At 42.6% G+C, this 19,840-nt stretch overlaps 1 protein-coding gene across 18 annotated transcripts in view; it reads right to left on the minus strand.

The window, feature by feature from the left end:
* The window catches only part of RBFOX1 (RNA binding fox-1 homolog 1), a 1,117,054-nt gene that overhangs the window by 749,716 nt on the left and 347,498 nt on the right, over positions 1-19,840 (minus strand). Inside the window, exon 1 of one of the 18 annotated variants that reach the window (XM_032125576.1) lies at positions 8,771-8,789. The exons of the other annotated variants lie outside the window; for them this stretch is intronic. The gene's annotated coding sequence lies outside the window, so the exon portion shown is untranslated. Of the gene's footprint in view, positions 1-8,770; positions 8,790-19,840 lie in introns of those variants that run through there. 18 annotated transcript variants of the gene reach the window in all.

Raw genomic sequence — 19,840 nt, forward strand, 5'->3', positions numbered from 1 at the left:
TTATTTATTTTATGCTCTTCACAATGTGTGAAACTGTCCAAGCCTCTGTAATACAACTGCAATGTTGATCCTTTGTATTTTAGACAGCAGGGACATAAATATGAAACAATAACTGCCTAAAAATTCTACTATAATCTCCCAAAAACTCTGCATCTAGAAGGAACAAGAACAAAGTCCTCTTAAAAATAAGTATTTATTAAATTTCAAGTCAATTTCATGATCAGGAAAGAAGTGACTTTTAATTCTCAAACTCCTGAGCTGGAAAGACCAGAACAAACTCTTCAGATTCCAATTTTCAGTTTGCTAACTCTGCATATCCTGGCAGAGATGCCACAGTTTCACACTGTAAAGGGAACTCCTAAAAACAGGCTTGTTTTTCCTCTACCAGGAGACAAAACAGAAGGGCAGAAAAGCCCTTGGACTGGCTGCAAACAATTTTTATTTCTATCCTCTTCTCCTAAAATACGCCACTGGCAGTATGTAATTGCAAGGACTCAATGCCTAGACCATGTCTGCCCTTTTGAGCACAGCAATAACAAAAAGCAAGCCCATGAAATGGGAGAATTCCCTTCTACTTCTTTCATCAATACGAAGATCATAAAATTTAAATAATCAGAAAAATGTATCAGACCTGTTCAGTCAGATGACTTTTCTTTATCAAAATGTAGCTTTGGTCTTCATCTGTGAAAGGAGATGGGAGGTCCACCTCCCCTTCCTTAAGGATTATTTTAATCATATACTGCTCCATCAAGTATCTAAACATCAAAATTTTCTTCTGGTCTTTTCAAACCATTTAATACCAGATACAAGTTATTTAGATACTGTAAGTTGTATTTTCTCTATATGTCAGAATATTTTCTATATGTCAAAAGAGAAAGAAAAAGACCAACAAACAAACCCAGGTTTTCAATTTACTACCCTTGGGAAGGGAAACACAAGCTAATATATATTTTATCTCATATCTATTTTTTCCTTCCATTAAACACATTGAACCCAAAGTCCCACAGTCAACAAACAAATCAGCATCTTCCCTCTGTTTTCTCAACCATTTGAAATGTCAGTCCTGAGCCCATAATTAACACAGAGTTCTACAAAACAAGTGAGGTTCAGGTTTGCTTTTATTCTATGTATCAGTGCACAGAGGCCTAAAGACACATTATAGATGATGCCTTCAAAATTTTGAAACATGCAAGAAACATCTAAATTGGGGTTTTTTTGGCCTTCAAAACACTGGGGAAGCATTTTCCATGGATCCTTTCCTTTGTCATGCTAGTAAGCCGTGCTGGTCAGTCGGTTCTTGCAGGGCCACTATTTGCAGCATTACAGGAGATTTCACACTGATAAAAAGCCATGCCACAAACATATCACAAAACACACAGTCATCTGTCACTGTAAGTTAGCCAATTGGAACTACAGGGGGGATTTTTAAGCAGGCAGAATGTAATTGCCTGCTTGGAATTCTGCCAAGACACTGGAGCTAATTATTTTTTAAGGATGAATTTAGTGCTCGCAGGAAAGCTGATGGATCAATAGCACAAGGAGATGAAGCCAGTTTATTCACAGCCTGGGCATGGTGCTGCTGTGGTGATGCAAAGTGCCCTGCTGTGCCCTGACAATGTCCATTGTCCTGAAACGGGAGGGGGAGATGCATTAGAGTGAGACTGTTCAACAACCTCCACTTCCCCCAGGAACCACCAGCGTGAGCAGGGGCTGTGCACACCCAAAATTCTGACCCGGCTGCCAGAAACTCCTGTCCTGCCCTGCCCCAACTCAAACCAGTGACTTACGTTCCTAACATGTGTAATACATTACAGGAGAGTACTGAATCTAAAGCAGTCCCTTAGTGCTAAAGGGGACTGAAATAGCTTGCACTGTGTTCCTGAGCAACAAGTAAATGCAGCCTCTGAGCTTTCTCTGCTGCCTGTTAAATGTTTTAAAAGACCAAGTATCAGAAGGAAAAACTCCTTCTATTCACAGCTGCATAATATTATGGCCTCCAAATAAACATCCTGCATGGGAGGCACCTGTCTCCTTTGACTGTTCCACACTGATATTATGAAGAAAAGACAAAAAAATTCATTCTCCTTACTAGGAAAAAAACAACCTAAAAATAGCAGGTACAGATTCTGGGTTAGCATCATTGTCACACCCCAAGAGCACTTTGCAGCCACCTGGATGTAGTTATCTTTTTTAGAAGATAATAATTCCACAGCCTCCCCTCCCGCCCTGCCCCGCAATACCTCCAGTAAAACTAAGAGGACACAAAAACATAGCAAGAATTAGGTAACTACACTAAAAAAATAAAGGTGTGTGGCATACACATCCACCCCCCCCCCCATCCCTGTCACATACAGGATGCCTGGTCAGCACAGGCCAGATAAAGTAAAATAAAGGCAATATTTTAAATGCAGTAAAATTGTTTTGCTGGTTTAGTTGTAGACAGATAAGGCTTTTTATGTTCAAAATACTTTTAAGTGCTTTAAATAAAACATATAAGTAAAAGTGCAGCATAAGTAAAATGCTTTAAAATAAAAATATTCTCTGAATTAAGATTGAAAGTTTTTGTAAAAAGTCAGAACTTCTTTTTTCTGTAACAGAAAAGCATGAAAAAAAGACCTTCAAATCTAAGTCAAGGAGAAAAGATTAAGTAACAAAAGCTAAATATCAGACTGAGTTTGCATGGTTTGCTCTAAAATGCAATGTTACAATTCTACTACATTAGAACTAATAGGGAAACCTGGGAACTGACACTGAATAAAATAAAACTGACTGTACAAAACAGAACCATATGGACAACAAACACTGTGATTAACAAGGCTTAAATTCAGTATCTTTACGGTCACTGCACAGCCCTGAACTGCCCAAAGACAAGAAATAAGTAAGTGACAGCATCCCTCATCCACTGCGAGGAAAAGCAGCAAGATGGACCCAGGAAACAAATTTTGCAAGTGGCTGATGTAACCAGACAGCAGCCAAAAATATTTGCAGTTCCAATTCCTGCCCTGGATGGGATCCCTGGATGGAAATTCGAGGTAATACAGCCAAACCTGTTACTGAGGGAGCACATCCCCCCTGTTGCTGGGGCAGGAGATGCACACGGGGAGCAGGCAGAGCCTTCCAAAACTCGGCAGCTCCTCACTCACTGCACTTACAAGGGAGGGAAGCTGGTAACATTTGCTTGGGTTTAACAGTGTTGTGACAAACACACTTTGCCACTAGTTAAAGTGAGAATTTAGGGACTCCTGGAGTTTCTCCTCTCTCAGGTAGAGGCACAGCACAGGCAGAAAAGCAGCAAAGCCCTCCCTCCTCGTTATTCTGCCACGTTGGCCCCCAGGTTTCATTTTCTCAGCATCCAACTGTCACCTTTTCCCCTTCTCTTCACATTGTCAGGGTCTGGCATCAGCATCAAGTCAGAAATGGCAAAGGACCTAAGCTGGACCTACCTGGATTCAGTTTCTTACCCAATTAAAGGGAATTCATCAGGGAAGAGGGGAAGAGCTGGAGCTCTGCTCTCTGTCCTGGCATTTTCCTCTTCGCAGCCCCTTACTCTGGCACAAACACTTTTTTACACCAGGGATTTACAGACAGCGCTGTTCTCCCGTCAAAATACCGAAAACACCAAAATATCTGTGCAGTGCAGGATGGTTTCAGAATATAAATGTCCACTTTAGAAATTTAATGGTAAAAGTGGAAAAAAAAGGAAGAAAAAAAAATCACCTATCTTCATTAGAAAACAATCCAACATTTCCTTTGCAGAATCTGAGTATTTTTCCAGATTTTAGTTCTCCTTTGTTTTACAGCTGGCATTCACAAATTAATCAGTCATTCTTACGACCTGTACACCCTGTTACAGATCCATTTATTTGCATTTTTGGATGCAAGATATTTTGGCTGCAATTTCAGTTCAGTTCTACTCTCCATCCATGCCACTACAACATTTGCGTCCGAGTTTTTCCATCCAGTTCTTTCTGATTCTTCAAATCTAAAATCTAGTTTTCTTGACATCAGCACTGAAAAAATAGGAACAGCAAACTTTTGAAAACAAGAATCACGTACTAAAGTGATCTTTGACCATTCAGTGGAGCCTGAGGCTTAGTCCAGAGGATGGTGCAGGAGAGAAAACCCCTCAGCACCGACGCACTTCATGTGAGCAGCTCTCCCGGCCCCAGTACGGGGGCCCATCACCCAGTGCAGGTGAGAGCTGAGCTAAGGGCACAGGGGAAGATTTCTCAGGATACTGCACACCCAAAGGATCCAAAGGATGCCTGTCCCTGCACTATGGAGAGCAGCCCCAGTGTCTCAGGGAGCTCTTTCGGAGCTCTGCCTTAGGAGTTGGCGCAGGAGAAACAAAACAGGGGAGAGAAAGTGAGAGCCCAGCCCAGCTCTGCAATGCTCCACATCAAAGAAACCTGATGGATCTGCTGGAATTGTTCAAGAGCTAAGCAAGTTATCCTGGTAAGCTGAAATTGTTTCAGAATCTAAATAAAGGCCAGATTAAATCACTATAAGTTCTTTCTTCTGGGCTGCAGCTCTGAGAACCATTAATATAAACCTGACTAACCATAGCTAATCAAGGTTCATTTATTGTATGCTGCCAATAAAGAATACAAAAAAAAATTAAATATAGCAGCTTTTATTTTAAATTCCTTACTGTTTTCTGCTTATAAGAAAACCAATAGGCAGGTTGCCTGTGCACTGCAACCTCCCACTGACATTTGAACTGCAGTGATGTTTCCACAGAAACTCCTGCCCAGCCTGGACCATCCAGCAGCTTTTTCAAGCAGGGTGACACAGTGCTGATTTTCTCAACTAATTTTTTTTTAGCTTTCTTCTCATAAAAGGCTTTGTCCAGCACTGCTGAAGTTAACAGGCAATGGAAGCACGATCAGGATGAATATGCATCTCTAAGACTGGTAGAAGCAGAGGAGAATCGAGTCTTGAAGAATGAAAACAAGAAGTCACAGATGTTCCATTTAGTTCACTTTGCAAAGCGACAATTTGAATTTCCTTTCCAAAGAAAACATCTGTGGCAAAGGTTTAAATTTCCTTCTTCCTTTTGATTTGAATTCACTCTCCTTTTCTTACATGTCCTTTATACAGACCAAACAATACAGGGGTTTTTTTTTCCTAAGAGCTAATAATGACACACTGCAAAGTAAAACCAAAATTCCTCAGCAATACTGCATCATTAGAAGTAATTTATACAACTGCTACAGATGACTGAGTCAAAAAGGAATTATGAAACGTTGCAAACCATGAATCTATTAAGAAGTACACAGCTTTTCTGTGTCTTCCCCCCTCCTCCCCTCCAACTTATCTATGGTAGTAATTTCGGAGGGCTGAATGCAGTCTGTGCTCCTACTCAGGATCCCATTCACTGCTGCCAGCCTGGGGAACAGGAATAAAGCACGTGCACTCCGTGCTTGCACACTGTCACTACGACTTCCCCTGCACTCGTACAAGTGAGACTGAGGAACATAAAAGGCACTGCAACTCCTTCCTTTTCCACTCTTCCAGCAACGAGGGTTTATAACAGTGCAGTCTTTCCACATGTAGATTATATATATATATATATATGCACATATACACATATTCCTATTAAAACTGTGTCGTGTATTTGCCTGCTGAATTGCCTTTGTGAACATCTACTGAGATACTCCTACAGCTTCTCACTATTTTTCCTCGGCGACAGTGGCTGAGGATTGGTTGAGGCTTGCAGAACTCAGCTGCCCCAAAGAACAACTGTACATCAGTGTAATGGTTAGAGCTCTCACACAGTGATAAAGGGAACCAGGCTGGATTCCCTCCTCTGCCCAGGAGACACAAATAATAATAATTCTGCCTACATCCTTCTGGGAGACAGCTCCCAGCTACAGGTTGTACACTATTCTGGCTGGAAATGTTTGACACTTCTTTTTACAGGCTTCTACTCAGCTAAAAAAGAGGAAAGCTGTGATCAAGATTGGCTGTGAAAGACCAGACAGGCACAGCAGAAAGGCTGCTGCCTCCGTGGGCATCACACACCACGTGCTACTTTTCACCTTTTATTCTGAGTAAGACCAGCAGATACTACACAGATTTTTCCTGAGAGCAGCAGCCAAAACTCTCATCTGTCCTACAAGGCATGATCCAAACACCACTGAGAACTCTTTTTCCAGCACTCACTGGCTTTCCATGCAAAAAAAACGAAACACCCCCCTCAAAACCCCCCAAAATCAGCAATCCAAGCTAAGCTGACATAGCTCCAACAGGAGGAGGGGACAGCCCCACCTTTCCAACCAGAACCTACCTGATTTAGGATCTCTTTGTGGAGAATTGCAAGGTGAGTTTTAGATTTTCACCCAGCTGAAGGTGGGCACAGAATGTACATCTGCCACCCACTCAATATTCAAACCATTTGGCTACAGTAGGAACAAGGACTGCAAATATCACATCCATTCTTTCGAGCCAGAGGTAGGGGAAAAAAACCCAAAAACCTCTAAAACATTCCTAGAGTAAAAGTTTCTGAGAAAACCAGTAATTTAGTTATGTTGTGTGCACAGAAAATACCATCCCAACCCCACCTTTAGATTTCCTTAGAAAAACACACAGAGTTTGGTTCTCAACTGGGCACAGTAATAAAATCATTAGGGGTGGGGTTGGTCTAGATGACCTTGAAAAGTCCCTTCCAACCCAACCTGTTCTATTATTGTATGATAAAACATCAAATTCTCACACATACCAAACCACCACGGCAAGTTGTCAGTATGCAAAGGCAGACAATTTTAGGCACCACAAGAAAATTAACATAGTCCTTATTTTTCAAAGTAAAACTTGGAGCCTGAGACACCTGAAGTCCATATCACAGTTCAGGGATCTAAATCTTCCATGGTTGTTTCTCCAAGAGTATAGGGCTGCATGAAAAACTGGGATCACTGGAAGAACTGAGCTCTAAATCTAACTATGGCAGCAGCAGGGAAAAAATGAAGAGGAGTTCCATTAATTATAGAATTATAATTCTATAATTACAATAAATTCAAGATTTTCTGGAAAAGGAGACAAACATGTATCTTACAATGCAGTTTTAACTGAGCATGTGGCAGTGGATGCTACAGGCTGCACCACAGAAAGCAGAATTATTAACCCCAAACTTCTTCCAAATGAGAATGGATCTGGATCTTTACCTAGCAGGACCCCAACCAGAGATGTGAAGGGAAAAAATAAAAATAAAAGTAGAATACAATATATCCCAGTTATTTTTTATGCTTTAAAACAAAATGTGCCTCCTCTGAATACCTGTTGTTCAGAGTGAATCTCCCAGCAAAGCTGGCATTTTGTGGAGCTCCAGCACACAGCATTTGCTGTTAAGGCAATAAATACTGTGAGGAATATGTATAACACACAGTCATTTATACCAGAAATTCGACAAATCCACCACCCCCCAGAACTAAATTGTCCTTCATCAGTAAACACACAGGGAAATCATTGTAATTTTATACCCAATGCATAACAAAGTATTTTTTATTCTACCCAGCAAATTATTCTGATCTCAGGGCACTCTTCTCAACATTAAAATTACAGGTAAACGCCCTCCAAGCAGTGAAAAGCAATCCTTAAGTGAACTGAACTTATGGAACATATGTTATTTAGGCAACGAGCCAACTGCCATATGGTGCTATTTTAATTTTGATATACATTAGCTACAGAAACTACTTCAAAGCAAATGTGAGCAAAAAACACTATAAAAGAAAAAAGCACTCTACAGGAGACCTGGTTCTGAATTGACTTGACTAAGAGTCACCTGTACCCCTCCTATTACTCATTTGTGTCATCTCATGAGTGATTTTCCTTAAAATATTTGAAGGTACTTGCTTTCCACTTCTGAAGTTGCAGGACACAAATATTTTATTCTAAAGAAAATGATCAGGTTTTGTGGTAAATTACCTATAATTTTATTAATGAGGCCTCTCTCCAGTAAATATATATTTTAAAAGAAAAAAAAAAAATCCTTCAAATCTATCTCCTGATAGTTTATAAGATAGACTCCTTCACATGAATACTTAAAGCAAGTATAACCAGAAAATTAGGTACAAAAGATTTAAGTGCATATTTCCCAATTTTCTAATTACAGGGGCTTCTTTTGGGTCTTTCAAAGTACATTATTGGCATTTAAGCATTAACACACACATTACTTTATTTTGATTTCTCTGCTGTTTGTTATATAATTGGTCTAAAACATAATCTTTCCGACACAAGGCAATTCATCACACGGTAATCTACAACAACTGACTTGTAAATAAGTTATGTACTTAAACCAAAACACAAAGAGCATCAGAACACAGCCCATAACACTTTGTAATCTCGTTACTTTCTAACACAATCCACTGTAACTGGGCTGGTGGGAGAGGAACTGATTTTTTCCTGCAGGAATCACAAAAACCCTGGAAAGCTTACAATATCAATTTATACATCAACTCCATGCAAGCACATGATATACAAACTGATAAAATATCCCAGCTGCACTTAATCTGTATCCAAATTTTGAGAGGATCCTTGATGCACATTTTGTTTTGTTTTGAAAATACTGCACAAAGATTTGTAAACTCTCCAGCAGCACGCTTGCAATCTGCTAGGACTCCTATCTCCAGGTTTTTCTCCATATAAACAGCCAACAAAATGGAAATGCACCTATGCCCAGAGAGCCTGGCTCCTCACAGCGCTGTGCCCTGCCCTCCTGAGCTCTGGCAGAGAGGCACAGCTGAAACACACACGAATTCCTGCTCATACTCACGGAGCTGTCGCTGATGCTCCCTGCTTTAGCCTGGGGAATCCAGATGAGTCCCAGTCCACTGAAGCACTTTAGCAGCACGTTCTACCCTAGAGAAGGGTCTCAGATTCCTGAAGCACTCTGGAATCACTGCAGAAATAAGCTGGGACTTCCTAGACCCAGCACTGAAGGGAAGAAAAGTCTCCACATGTAAAAGCAAGCTCCTGCTCTGCTGCTGCTCTGGAGATGTGCAGTGGACAAGCAGCAGCACTGATATTAGAAAACCAACTCCAGAATAACATCTCTGGCTGCACAGCACCACCCCAGCTCCTCAGAGGGAGTTGGCTAAAGCATCTTCACCAGCACCTGGGAGCTGGAGGCACTTCACACCAGTTGGGAGCCCAATCCTACAGTGCCTGCTCCCACTGGTGTCACAGGAACACAGAGGCTGGCCCCACCTTCCCCTGGCCAAGTCCTGCAGAGGAAACAGAATTCTTGAGGAATCCTGTGTTCACACTGAGCCTCTCTGCTCCTGTGTACAAACTCTGCTCAGGCCATGCCAGCACGATGCTCTGCTCCTGTTCCTGTGCTGCACACACAGCAGAAGGGTCAGCCCACACCCCTGCCAGGATCTTGAGACTGCAACCAAAGCTAGAAAGGTTATTTGAGGAACAGCTGAGCTGACTGCCTCACCTCCTGTTCTCCTCAGGCTCAAAATCAGCAACATTGCCAGGTTTTAATACCTTATAATATGCTTTACATGCACCAGGTTAAGTCAATAGGGAAGATAACTGAAGTTGCAGCATATCTCTTACACTTCTGAGCAGATCTTATATTTTTAAAGCTGACCAAATTACATTCTAAGTGCTATGTAATCTAAAAGATGCTCTTAACGCTTCTAATTTATCATTCTATTCAGGGTGGTCAATGGATTGTGTTTCTTCAAAACCTCAACCAATCAGCAGTTAGAAAAACAGTTAAATTCATTTACAAACTGTCTTCCCCAAGCTCTACATTTCTTTCTTTTACCACTCTTGCCCACAATGCCTGCCAGTTCTATTTCAAGTAACAACAACCTAAAACCAGTTTTTCTTACTGGTGACAGTATTCCAAAAAGTTCAGTGAAATAACACTCGAGTTTTTGAGCTTTACAGGGTATCTGCTTGCCAAGCCTCCCAGCAGCACCAGGGAACAAGTCCTGCATCAGTTTTAACTTCCCATAGAAGTTGTCTTTCCAAACTCTGGGGCTACATTTTTCTTCTTACTCAAATCAGTTTTTTGGAGAAGCGATTACTCAACTACATTTGGCAGCACTCAGTTTCCAAACACGGGGTTTTTTAAGCTCTGAATAAGGGTGAAATAAAGTAAGTGTGGCCATATCTATGTTATCACACACGTGTGTGTGTTTGTAGCTACCTCTCACGTAAAACACCTGCAGAATTAGCTGTAGGTTTCTGACTTGACTCCAAAACAAGACACAGCTGTGATCAGGATGTTCCTCCTTCTTCCAGCCACTGAGAACAGCTTTTCCATATTAAAGTCTTACAAGAAAAGCCTAACACAAAATTTCTTATAGATTTGTAGAAGAAACGAAGTATAGCCTTTATCTGAGACAGAAAAGCAGGTTCCTGCGACCCAGACTAAAATGCCAAGTCCACAGAAACTCGCTAAGCCCTTCCTGCAACTTTGAAAGCAAGCACAGATGCAAACATCCAAACTTATTTAAAAACAGGTTATCCAATGAGAAAATTAACAAGTTCTACAATGACTTTTTTTCTTCTTTAAGGACCAAAACATCAGAATCTGTATTTCATGCTTGTTTCGGCTGAATACCAAAAGCCTTGAAACAACATCTACCTTTCTACACAATGATGGGTCCAGGGCAAATCTACTGCAACTTGTGCAGCTGCAGACAGGTAGGCAAGGGTTTATCTTTGCTCATTGCCAACAAATCAGATCATAAAAATCTCAGCATAGCCTAATGCTCCAACTACACCCTCCAGGGCAAGAGAAGAAAATACCCAAGTTTAAATTCTTCTAACAATTTCTGATGTTTTCACCCAAAAATCCATTCCTTTCCCGGCACCTTCCTTTGTGTAATATCCAGCTCCTGGTTAGCCCAGAAAACAAATTCCAGTGCTATTTCTGTACCCAGCAGGCTCACAAAAACTTTTTTTTATGACAGAAGGCAGCACACAAGGATGTGTGTTACATTTTGAGTGCAATGGGATACATTGCAGAGGGCTTGAAAGACACACCTGCTACTGGGAAAACAACCACCTCTTACTGCTGCCTGGTTATCCACCTCATTAAAAAGGGGAAAGAAAGCAAGAGTTGTTACAGACAAATCCCAAATGAAAGCCAAAAGGAGACCCAGAATACCCAAAAGAAAAGGGAAGATGGCACTGAAAATTTCAAGGCTAATCCAGGAATTTTCACTCACAGCTTTTACAAAGTCTAGCACTCTGATGCCTCAATCAAATATGCCCCTTCTGCCACTACTGTATTATAAATAACGTTTGCCTCCAGTTCCAAAATATATTTCCATGAATACACAAAAGAAGAATATATAGCAGACACTGGCATTAAATATTTAACTTTCTACCTCAACAACCTTTCTTTTTTTGTGTGTGTTTCTTGCTTCTGCTTGAGGCTAAATAGTAAGGCCAACTCATGAAGCAAAGCTGGTATCAGTCCTTATATATTATTCATTAATTTCAGATGTACCAATTCCACCTCTGTCTCTAAAGCCAGACATGTCACTTCATAATAAAGCTCTTTCAGCTCAGAAATCTAGAATTCTTATCCTCTTAAGAAACCAGGACATACACAACATCTTAGGGGTTCAGCAGTGCATACTGTGACCTCCAGGTACAGGAGGACTTTTGAACCTGAATTTAATGAGGCAATTAAGAAACAAATACATGATTAATTTTAGACTGCCTTAAAAGACCAAGCTTAATTTTCTGGCAGCAAATTTAACATTATTCAACACTTTTAAGAAGTGATTTTAACTCCTCTTACAGAAAAAACATCCCATCTGATTTCTTTGCTTCCAGTTGGTTACAGAGGAGAGAAACCACTTGCTTCAATCTCCCAGTACAGCTCCTTGTCACACACAGTTACAACTCCAATCGACACTTGAAAATTACCACTTTCTTCTTTTAGCTGCACACATTTACCAGGGAAAAAACAAAATTTCAGCACCTCTACACAGAAAAGGTTGCTGGAGACTTACTGAACACATGGCTGAAGATCACCCGCAGCAACACTACCAGAGAATCTGGTTTGCTCTTATGATATTATGAACACTTCATCTTTGGCTCACTGGGACTGCCTGTCAAATCTCTTCCTGACCTTGAATTGCTGACAACAGAATCCCAAAGTTGTTACTTCTACTGGGCGGGGCAACAAGCGAAATACCCGACCAAGTAATCTGAAAGTAGGCTGGAAAGAGAAACCTGAGCACAATATTCACATCTGTTCCATGCTGCCGGTGAACTCCCCAGCGTCTGGGTGGAAGGTGTGAAACTCCCTCCCCTCAGCACACAAGGTGAACATCTCACTCTGCTAGAGCTCTGTGTGATGAGAAGTGGCAGAAAACAGTGTAACCATCCAAGCTTGAAGGAAAAACCTTCCTTCCATCCACCCAGAGCCCTTGCACATTGTTACCTGTGGCTGAGGACAGCAGGATCCTTCAGCCAGTCAAGACACTTCAAAACCTCAATCTGGCAAAATGACAAATGCTCATTTAACTGCTTTTGTTGGCAACAGCCCCTCTCTTAAAGGTCCACGGGTGGGCTGACTGCACTCCAAGCTGACCACCACCTGCCCAAGTGCATTTCATAGATGCCCTGTTATGTCACAGAGACAGGTATCCAATGTTGGTTGATCAGATTTTATGCAAAATGACCCTTCTGTCACTTATATCTGGACTATTATGCAAAAGTTTTGTCCCTAAAGGAAAAAAAAAAAAGCCATCATTACCTAATCTAACAATAGACAGATTAAAGCAGAATATGGAGTTTAATGTGGCATCATATTGGCTTGAATATCCAGAATAACTAATGAGAACTGTGGACAGTGACTTATAGGACTAACACTGCAATGTGTTATCACACCTTCTGACAAAGAAAAGCATTTACTAGCACACTTTCAGAAGCACAATCTGTTTATCACATTTTTTTTTCCTGTGGCAGTTTGCCTTGTATGCTTAAACAGCACTTGTTTTGCTTTGCCAACTAAACATGGTAAAAGTTCAGTGTTTATACAGAGTACACTGGAATGTCAGGTGCTTATTTAATTGCTTTTGTAGCCAATTTCCTTGCCCCTCAAGGCTCATTAGTCAGTCATCTAATCATTCCATGCCATAATGCACCCTCTGTGTTTCCTCCTTGAGTTCAGGAATATATCTTCATCTGTGTTCCCAACAGTGGCGTCCTTCAGCCACAACCTTTCTGAGGGCTTTTTGACTGGTTGCCAGCGTTGCTGCCTGTTCCACATGGAGGTGGATTTCCCCAACACCTATTAATTCTGTTCCACCATATACTTAGCCATCTGGACAAGGAGGTAATGGAAAAGGACTGCTGTTTCAGGAAAAATCTGCATGACTTTTCGGGTAATGGGTTTGTTGCACCTGTCCACCTCAGTGCTTTACGAAGGTGCCAGAAGGAAAGCAGGGAATGCTGCTGGGCTCCCTCCCACAAACCTGCAGTGAGGGCGAGGCTGGAGGGATGGATATGGAAAGGAGATGAAAAAGCAAGGTGATAACTTCTGGAGTAGCTGTGAGTTTCAGAGCACCAGTGAGCTCTGTGTAAGGCTGTGCCTGGGCTTCCCACTAAGAGGAGTCAACACCAGGTTCAGTCCTGCTTAACACCTTCATTATGGAGGTCGTGGTGGGGCACAGTGTGACCTCAGCAAGCCTGCTGGTGACACAGAGCTGGCTGATACACCAGAGGGTCGTGCTGCTATCCCCCCAACAGGATGGTGAGGTGGGCTGACAGAAGCGCAAAGTCCCACACCTTGGGGAGGAACAACCCCAGGCACCAGTAAATGCCAGGATCCAAGGGGCTGCAGAGGAGCTCTGGGGGTGCTGCTGCCAGGTTGAACAGCCAGCAACATTCCCTGGCTGCACAGAAGGGTCAGAGCATCCTGGGCTGCACGAGGAACAGCTCTGCCGGCAGGCTGAGGGAACATCCTCCTCAACACCTCCCCAGCACAGGTGAGGCCACCCCTGGAGTGCTGTGCCCAGTTCTGGCATCCCCAGGACGGGAGAAACAAGGCAGTGCTGGAGAGAGTCCGACAAAGGGCTGCTGAGCTGATGAAGGTCCTGGAGCATGTCTCAAGTGAGGAAAGGCTGAGAGAGCTGGGACTGCTTAGCCTGGAGCAGGGTCGGGGGAACCTCATCAGTGTGTACAAATATCTGAAAGCAGGGTAGAAACGTGACTGATGTTCCCAGTGGTGCCCAGTGACAGGGCCAGAGGCAATGAGCACAAACTGACAGCCAGGAGGTTCCCTCAGAACAGCAGGAACTGTTCCTCTGGGAGGCTGAATGAGCCCTGGCACAGGATGCTGTGGAGTCTCCCACTTTGGAGACACCCAAAAGCCATCTGGGCATCCAGCTCTGGGTGTCATTGCCTGAGCAGTGGGGTTGGACCAGAGCACATCCAGAGGTCCCTTTCTGCCTGTGCCAGTCAGATTCTGTTCAATCTACACTGTATGTAAAAACACACATTGAAAAAAAAACCCAACCAACCAACAAAAAACCTACACAAAACTATCCCCAAACACGCAAAAGACGTGCCCAGAAGAAAATTAATAATTTGCTGCCCAAAATAAATAGTAGACATTTGTAAGTGTCAAGCCAACAGGTAAATTGTATTTTCAAAGCTGAGCTTCCATTCAGTTTAACCAGCTGCTTTTCTTTGGGATCCAAAGAAACTGACAGGGTTTCACTGAATTAGCACAGCAGTAAGGAAATGCTTATTTATTTAATATTTAAAACACCAACAAATATTTAGGTGAAGTTACTATACACATAGTTTATAGCTAAACACTGAAGAACTGTCCAGCTGACAGCATACTATGAAGAATGTGTGTTTCTTCTTTTGGAGGGCTGAAGGGAAGGAAAAAAAAGAGAGAAATGAACTTTTCCTGAGCAGAATTCTAACAGAAGTAGGGCTTGGAAAGCACCCCATCAGCAGCTACTGGGAGCAAGAAATCGCCCATGTCATGCTCTCCAACCCACAGGGCACAGCAGATTCTCAGCTGCTTCATTCTGCCCTTCTGTGAATATACAGAGCAACAAAACTCATTTAAGAGTTTTCTAAACATTGGGGTTTAATTCCACAGCAGAGAGAAACAAGGACAATAGGAGCACTGCAAGTAATCTACACACAGACATAGAATTTCTAAGACATGCAATTTTGGATAGAAAATGGTGTCGAATTCTTCTCATAATGGAGAAGTGGCTAGGTTGAAGTGCTTTGGAATAATTATAATATAAAATGAAAAGCTTCTTGATGCATTATATTACTTGAGTTGGAGTAATTCTCTCGAGTTTCTATTTTTAAACCATGATAGTGTGTTAATGAAACTTTTCAAGGAAACTTCAGCTACAGACAGGAGAAACAAATTGCTGCTAACCCCTTTAGAGCTACAGCTGAAAGTCACCATGAAAGGAGTATTAAATGGGTATCAGTTTCATAGGGAAGGAAACTGATGATTTGAATTTAGGCTTGTACTCAATTTGTACAAATATAATTTACACAACATAAACCCAGAATCCAAAGAATTTATAACAAAACGTCAAATTATTTCCTTCTCAACATAAAAAGTGCAGATCTTAGTAAATGAGTAAGTAAATAAATAAAAAGAAATAATTATTTTTTAACTGTTCCCTAAAGATGCTTAATGGCTATTTTTTGGTCCATTACCACAAAGAGCAGAACGAATCTTGTTCCAGATGCTAGAAGTTGCTCTAAAAGAGAAGAAACAGGTATTTTGAATACCCACCTCATCTCATGGGGTGCTCACACTGCCACATGCAGTTGCAAACTCCGAATCTGAGCATCCCAAAGCCCTGCAAAGCAGACTCTCAGCGCTGCCAGATGCTGAGTGTGCCCTGGCTCAGCCCAGGTGCAGCACCCTGCCTGCTCAGCAGTGCAAAGCCCTGCTCTCCACCATCACACACCACAGCCTGAGGTCAGCTTGACAGCATTTGGAGCGTTCCAGAATGGATCTCCATCTCCTTCTGACACCAGGAGTTAGACCACACACAGCCCACAGACATTTCTCTGCTTTCTGGTTAAGCTCTGTCCCAGCTAAGCAGAGCTGAACCTTCACAGATGTCGCTGACAGAAAACCCATTACCAACCAACCATCCTACTGCAGCTAAACAGAAACCCACTACTTTCTCCAGCCCTACCTAATGATTTCTAAAACCAGGTAAATACCACCCACAGATGAAATAAAAGAATCAGATCGTTCTTCTGCCTTGCCCCACAGGGAGGACATGCAACCCCATAACGAGGTCCAGAGAACTTGACAGTAATTTGGTTCAATTAAGCAAGTTACTATCAGGTACTAGATCAGTCTCCTGATACACACTACAGAATAATGCCTTTCTTGTGATTCCTGGGATGGTCACCACCCTGATGAGGCATATTCTGAATAAGAAGGCCATATAATCTTCCTAACTCCCATCCAATAGATCAAAATTATGTTACTAAAATATTCAAGAGCCTTTGCTCTCACCCTTCTTTCACTGGCATTAAGAATAAATCATTCTAATACCAACAGCAGCTAAAAATACCTCTGTATTTTTAAATATACTTAGAACATACCAATGTGCCTATCAAACTGGGCAAAGTGAGTGTTTCAGGACAGAACATCTCTACATTTGGGCAACTGAGGGGGTCCTGCAGCCTCTGGGGATGTTCTGTTATTGAACCAGCCAACCTCCAGAGTGCTGGAGCACAGCCAGCCAGGCCTTTGCACAGGGTACCAATGGGTGGTGCCTCCGAGGAATACTTGAGTTGAATGAAATAGGCTCGCTGAGTGCACTTCTCTGACATGAACAGACACCAGCCCCAGCACCACAAGATTTGTTTCCAGCCTGCTCCATGAGGTCACTCCCCTTGAGCCACCATCAGGGCTCCACGGGCCCAGGCTTGGACCTGTTTTTTCTTTTCAAGGGAAGACCTCCATGGGCACAGACTTCTTGTATGCATTAGCCTTCAAACAACATTCTTCACCTCTGGGAAATCAAAACTCCCCCCCTTTCTTTTTTCTAAATGAGGATTGAGCCTCAAAAATTAATCCAGTGAAAGAAATTTACTGAACACAGTGAAATGTCTAACTTAAAAAGCTTAAAACACTTCATGACGCTGCCTAAACCCTGAAAAAATCAGGGTTTGAAAACAACTATGTGAGAAATCATCCTTTATTTCCCACTGCAATACCTCAAGTAGGAGGAAACTGTGTCATGTGCTGCATTTTTTTTTTTTTTAATCAGCAGCTGCTCACAGACATCCCTGCAGGTGTTTAACTATTGAAATCTCAGTTTAAAAATAGTGACTTATTTGCAGCTACACTGAATACACCTCAGATCTGTGCCCAGGATGAAGTACCCCAGTCAGCAAAACACAGTTCTCTACTTCACCCAAAACCAGAGGACTAGTTCTGCTGAGGAACACAGGAAAGTGTGGCAGAGCAGAGCTCCTTCAGCCTAACAGAGCAGGCAAAAAAAACAAAAAAAAAAGGAGAATTGTCTCCTGCACTATGCTGCCTGTTAGTTCAGCTTCCTTAACAAAAGTCCGTCCTTAATTTAAAAACCAAATCAAATATTCTCAACATCACCTGTAGCAATCTCCACATTGAGGCATGACTGGGCAGGACGATGCTTTCTTTAAAGGGCTAGAAATGGGAGCAAGATTCCGAGTGAGTTCCCTTTCCAGGGGGCCACCAGCAGCTCCCACTGCCGCTGTCCAACCTGGAACAACATCCCTGCCAAAACCCTTTGGTAATGCCTGACCAGAGGGCTGCTCCAACCCTTCTCTCCCAGAGACATGGTGGCGGTAGGGGCTTGGGGAGGGAGCCCAGGTGGACAATGAAGTTGAGTCAGGGAGGAAAAATGTGTGTGTTTTCTCATTTTTTTTTCCCTACCCAGCTCCATTATAACTGGCACTAAATGAAATCAAGTTGACTGTTTTTGCCCCGAGGACAATTGGGAAGTGATCTCCCCCTCTGTGTCTGATCCCAGCCAGGGTCAGCCCACCCCAGTGGTGGCACCTGCCCCACGCCAGGCAGGCACTGCCGCAGAGCTGCAGCGCTGGGCTCTGACAGCAGCAGTGCTGGACCAGAGAAGGATGAATAGAAAGCTGTGCTTCAGGCTGCTGCACTCCTCCCAATAACCACAGTCACACTGCTGAGCCTCGGGCTGGTCTTCCAGGAAGAGCTGCTCCTGGAGAAACAGCAGAGCTGGTGCTGGTGCCCTGCTGGGGCTGGGAGGCTGAAGGATTAGCACCAGGTGTGATGAGATGGGTGTGTTACAGGGATATCTGCTTCACCTGCTGTCTCTTTATACTTCAAGAGACTCAGTTTTGATGTTTTCTTTCAATCAACAGTTAATGCCATCAATTTCTTCTCCCTCGTGGCCATTCCATGAGCTTTCCAGAAGCCATGGAGGCAGGAGGAACAGGTCCAGAGCTGTGTATGTGCCCATGACATGCAGCTCACAGGCAAGGTGAGCCACAGTCCTTCTCATCATGCAGTCTTGACTCTTCCATTATGAGAAAGACTGGAACGAGACTTGACTTTTCTCAAGTTTTTTTACAGTTTTTGGTTTGTGGTCTTCAGGAATTCTATGAATTCCATTTGGAACAAATGAAGTAATGCTAACACAGGATAAATTTGCACCTGTGCTGAAGGAGATTATTCTTCATTTGCCCAGAACATGCAATTTCAGAATTTGAGGCTCTATTTAACGCTGCTAAATCATCTGTGATTAGAACTTCCTTCATACCACTGCTTTCAGGGGTGGTTTTACTTGGTGATCCTCTCTTTTGGGTTCAAATCTGTGGAATACGCACAGGGACACACAGGGACACAAACCCTGCAGCAGTGCAGCAGAAGTTGCACAGCTGGACCTGCTCAGCACTGAGGGGATGGGGCAGCTGCAGCACCGTGGCAGGAGCTGCTGTTTCCATGGCCAGAAAAAACACACCAGATATGCAAAATGTAGGGGACATGGAGTTACATGTTAAGAATGGGGGGGTTCCTACAGATTTTGGGGTTTCCTACAAAGTTTAGTTGGTTGCTTCCCCAGTGCAGTTAAGAGAAGTGCTCTCACAGCATCTGACAGTAAAACAGGAAAGAGCACAGAGGTGACAATTTGCCTGGTGCCCTGGAAAGCCCTGGGAAAGGAAACTTTTAAGGAGTTAGGAAGGATAAGCTACTGCCAAGTTAAAAAAAAAAAAATCTTTAAGTTAAAAGGTTTTGCTGAATTTTGTTGTTAAAAGTGAACTGCAATCAGAAGTTCTACTGTTGAGAATATCTTGTAACTCCTCTGTTATTCTGATGACTCCATATTGTTTCTGCATATAAGAAATAAGGTAGTTTAGAGAACAAGGAATGCTCTAGAATTTCATTACTAATGTCTCCGAACTCACCTTGTATGGAAAATTATATCACAGATATAATTTTGGCCACGCTTTCAGCATTCCCTGCTGAAGAGGCTGCAGCAGGGCTGCTCTGCCAGGGAATTACAGGTTTGACTTCTGTGAATGCCCCCTGGGGAGGTATCAATTCTGTCTTCCTAGGACACATCACCTTTACAATACCTCGCTTCACTCCCACGAGGAGGATCACATTTTTCATTTATTTCAGGAAGAGAAATGTCTGTAGAGATGCATTCTTGGTTTGGTTTATTTGGTCTGTCCCCAGTTACCATATTAGATGACTATTTCCCAATAAGTTACCCGTCCATTTTCATCAAAGCACCTACCACACATAGAAGTATTGCTTAGGGCTTTATGCCTCCATTTCTGAATAGTTTTCCCATTAAACTCTTCCAAAATGTACAAATGCATGCCC

The sequence above is a fragment of the Corvus moneduloides genome, chromosome 16 (genome assembly GCF_009650955.1).
Source record: "Corvus moneduloides isolate bCorMon1 chromosome 16, bCorMon1.pri, whole genome shotgun sequence".
Classification (NCBI taxonomy): Eukaryota; Metazoa; Chordata; class Aves; order Passeriformes; family Corvidae; genus Corvus; species Corvus moneduloides.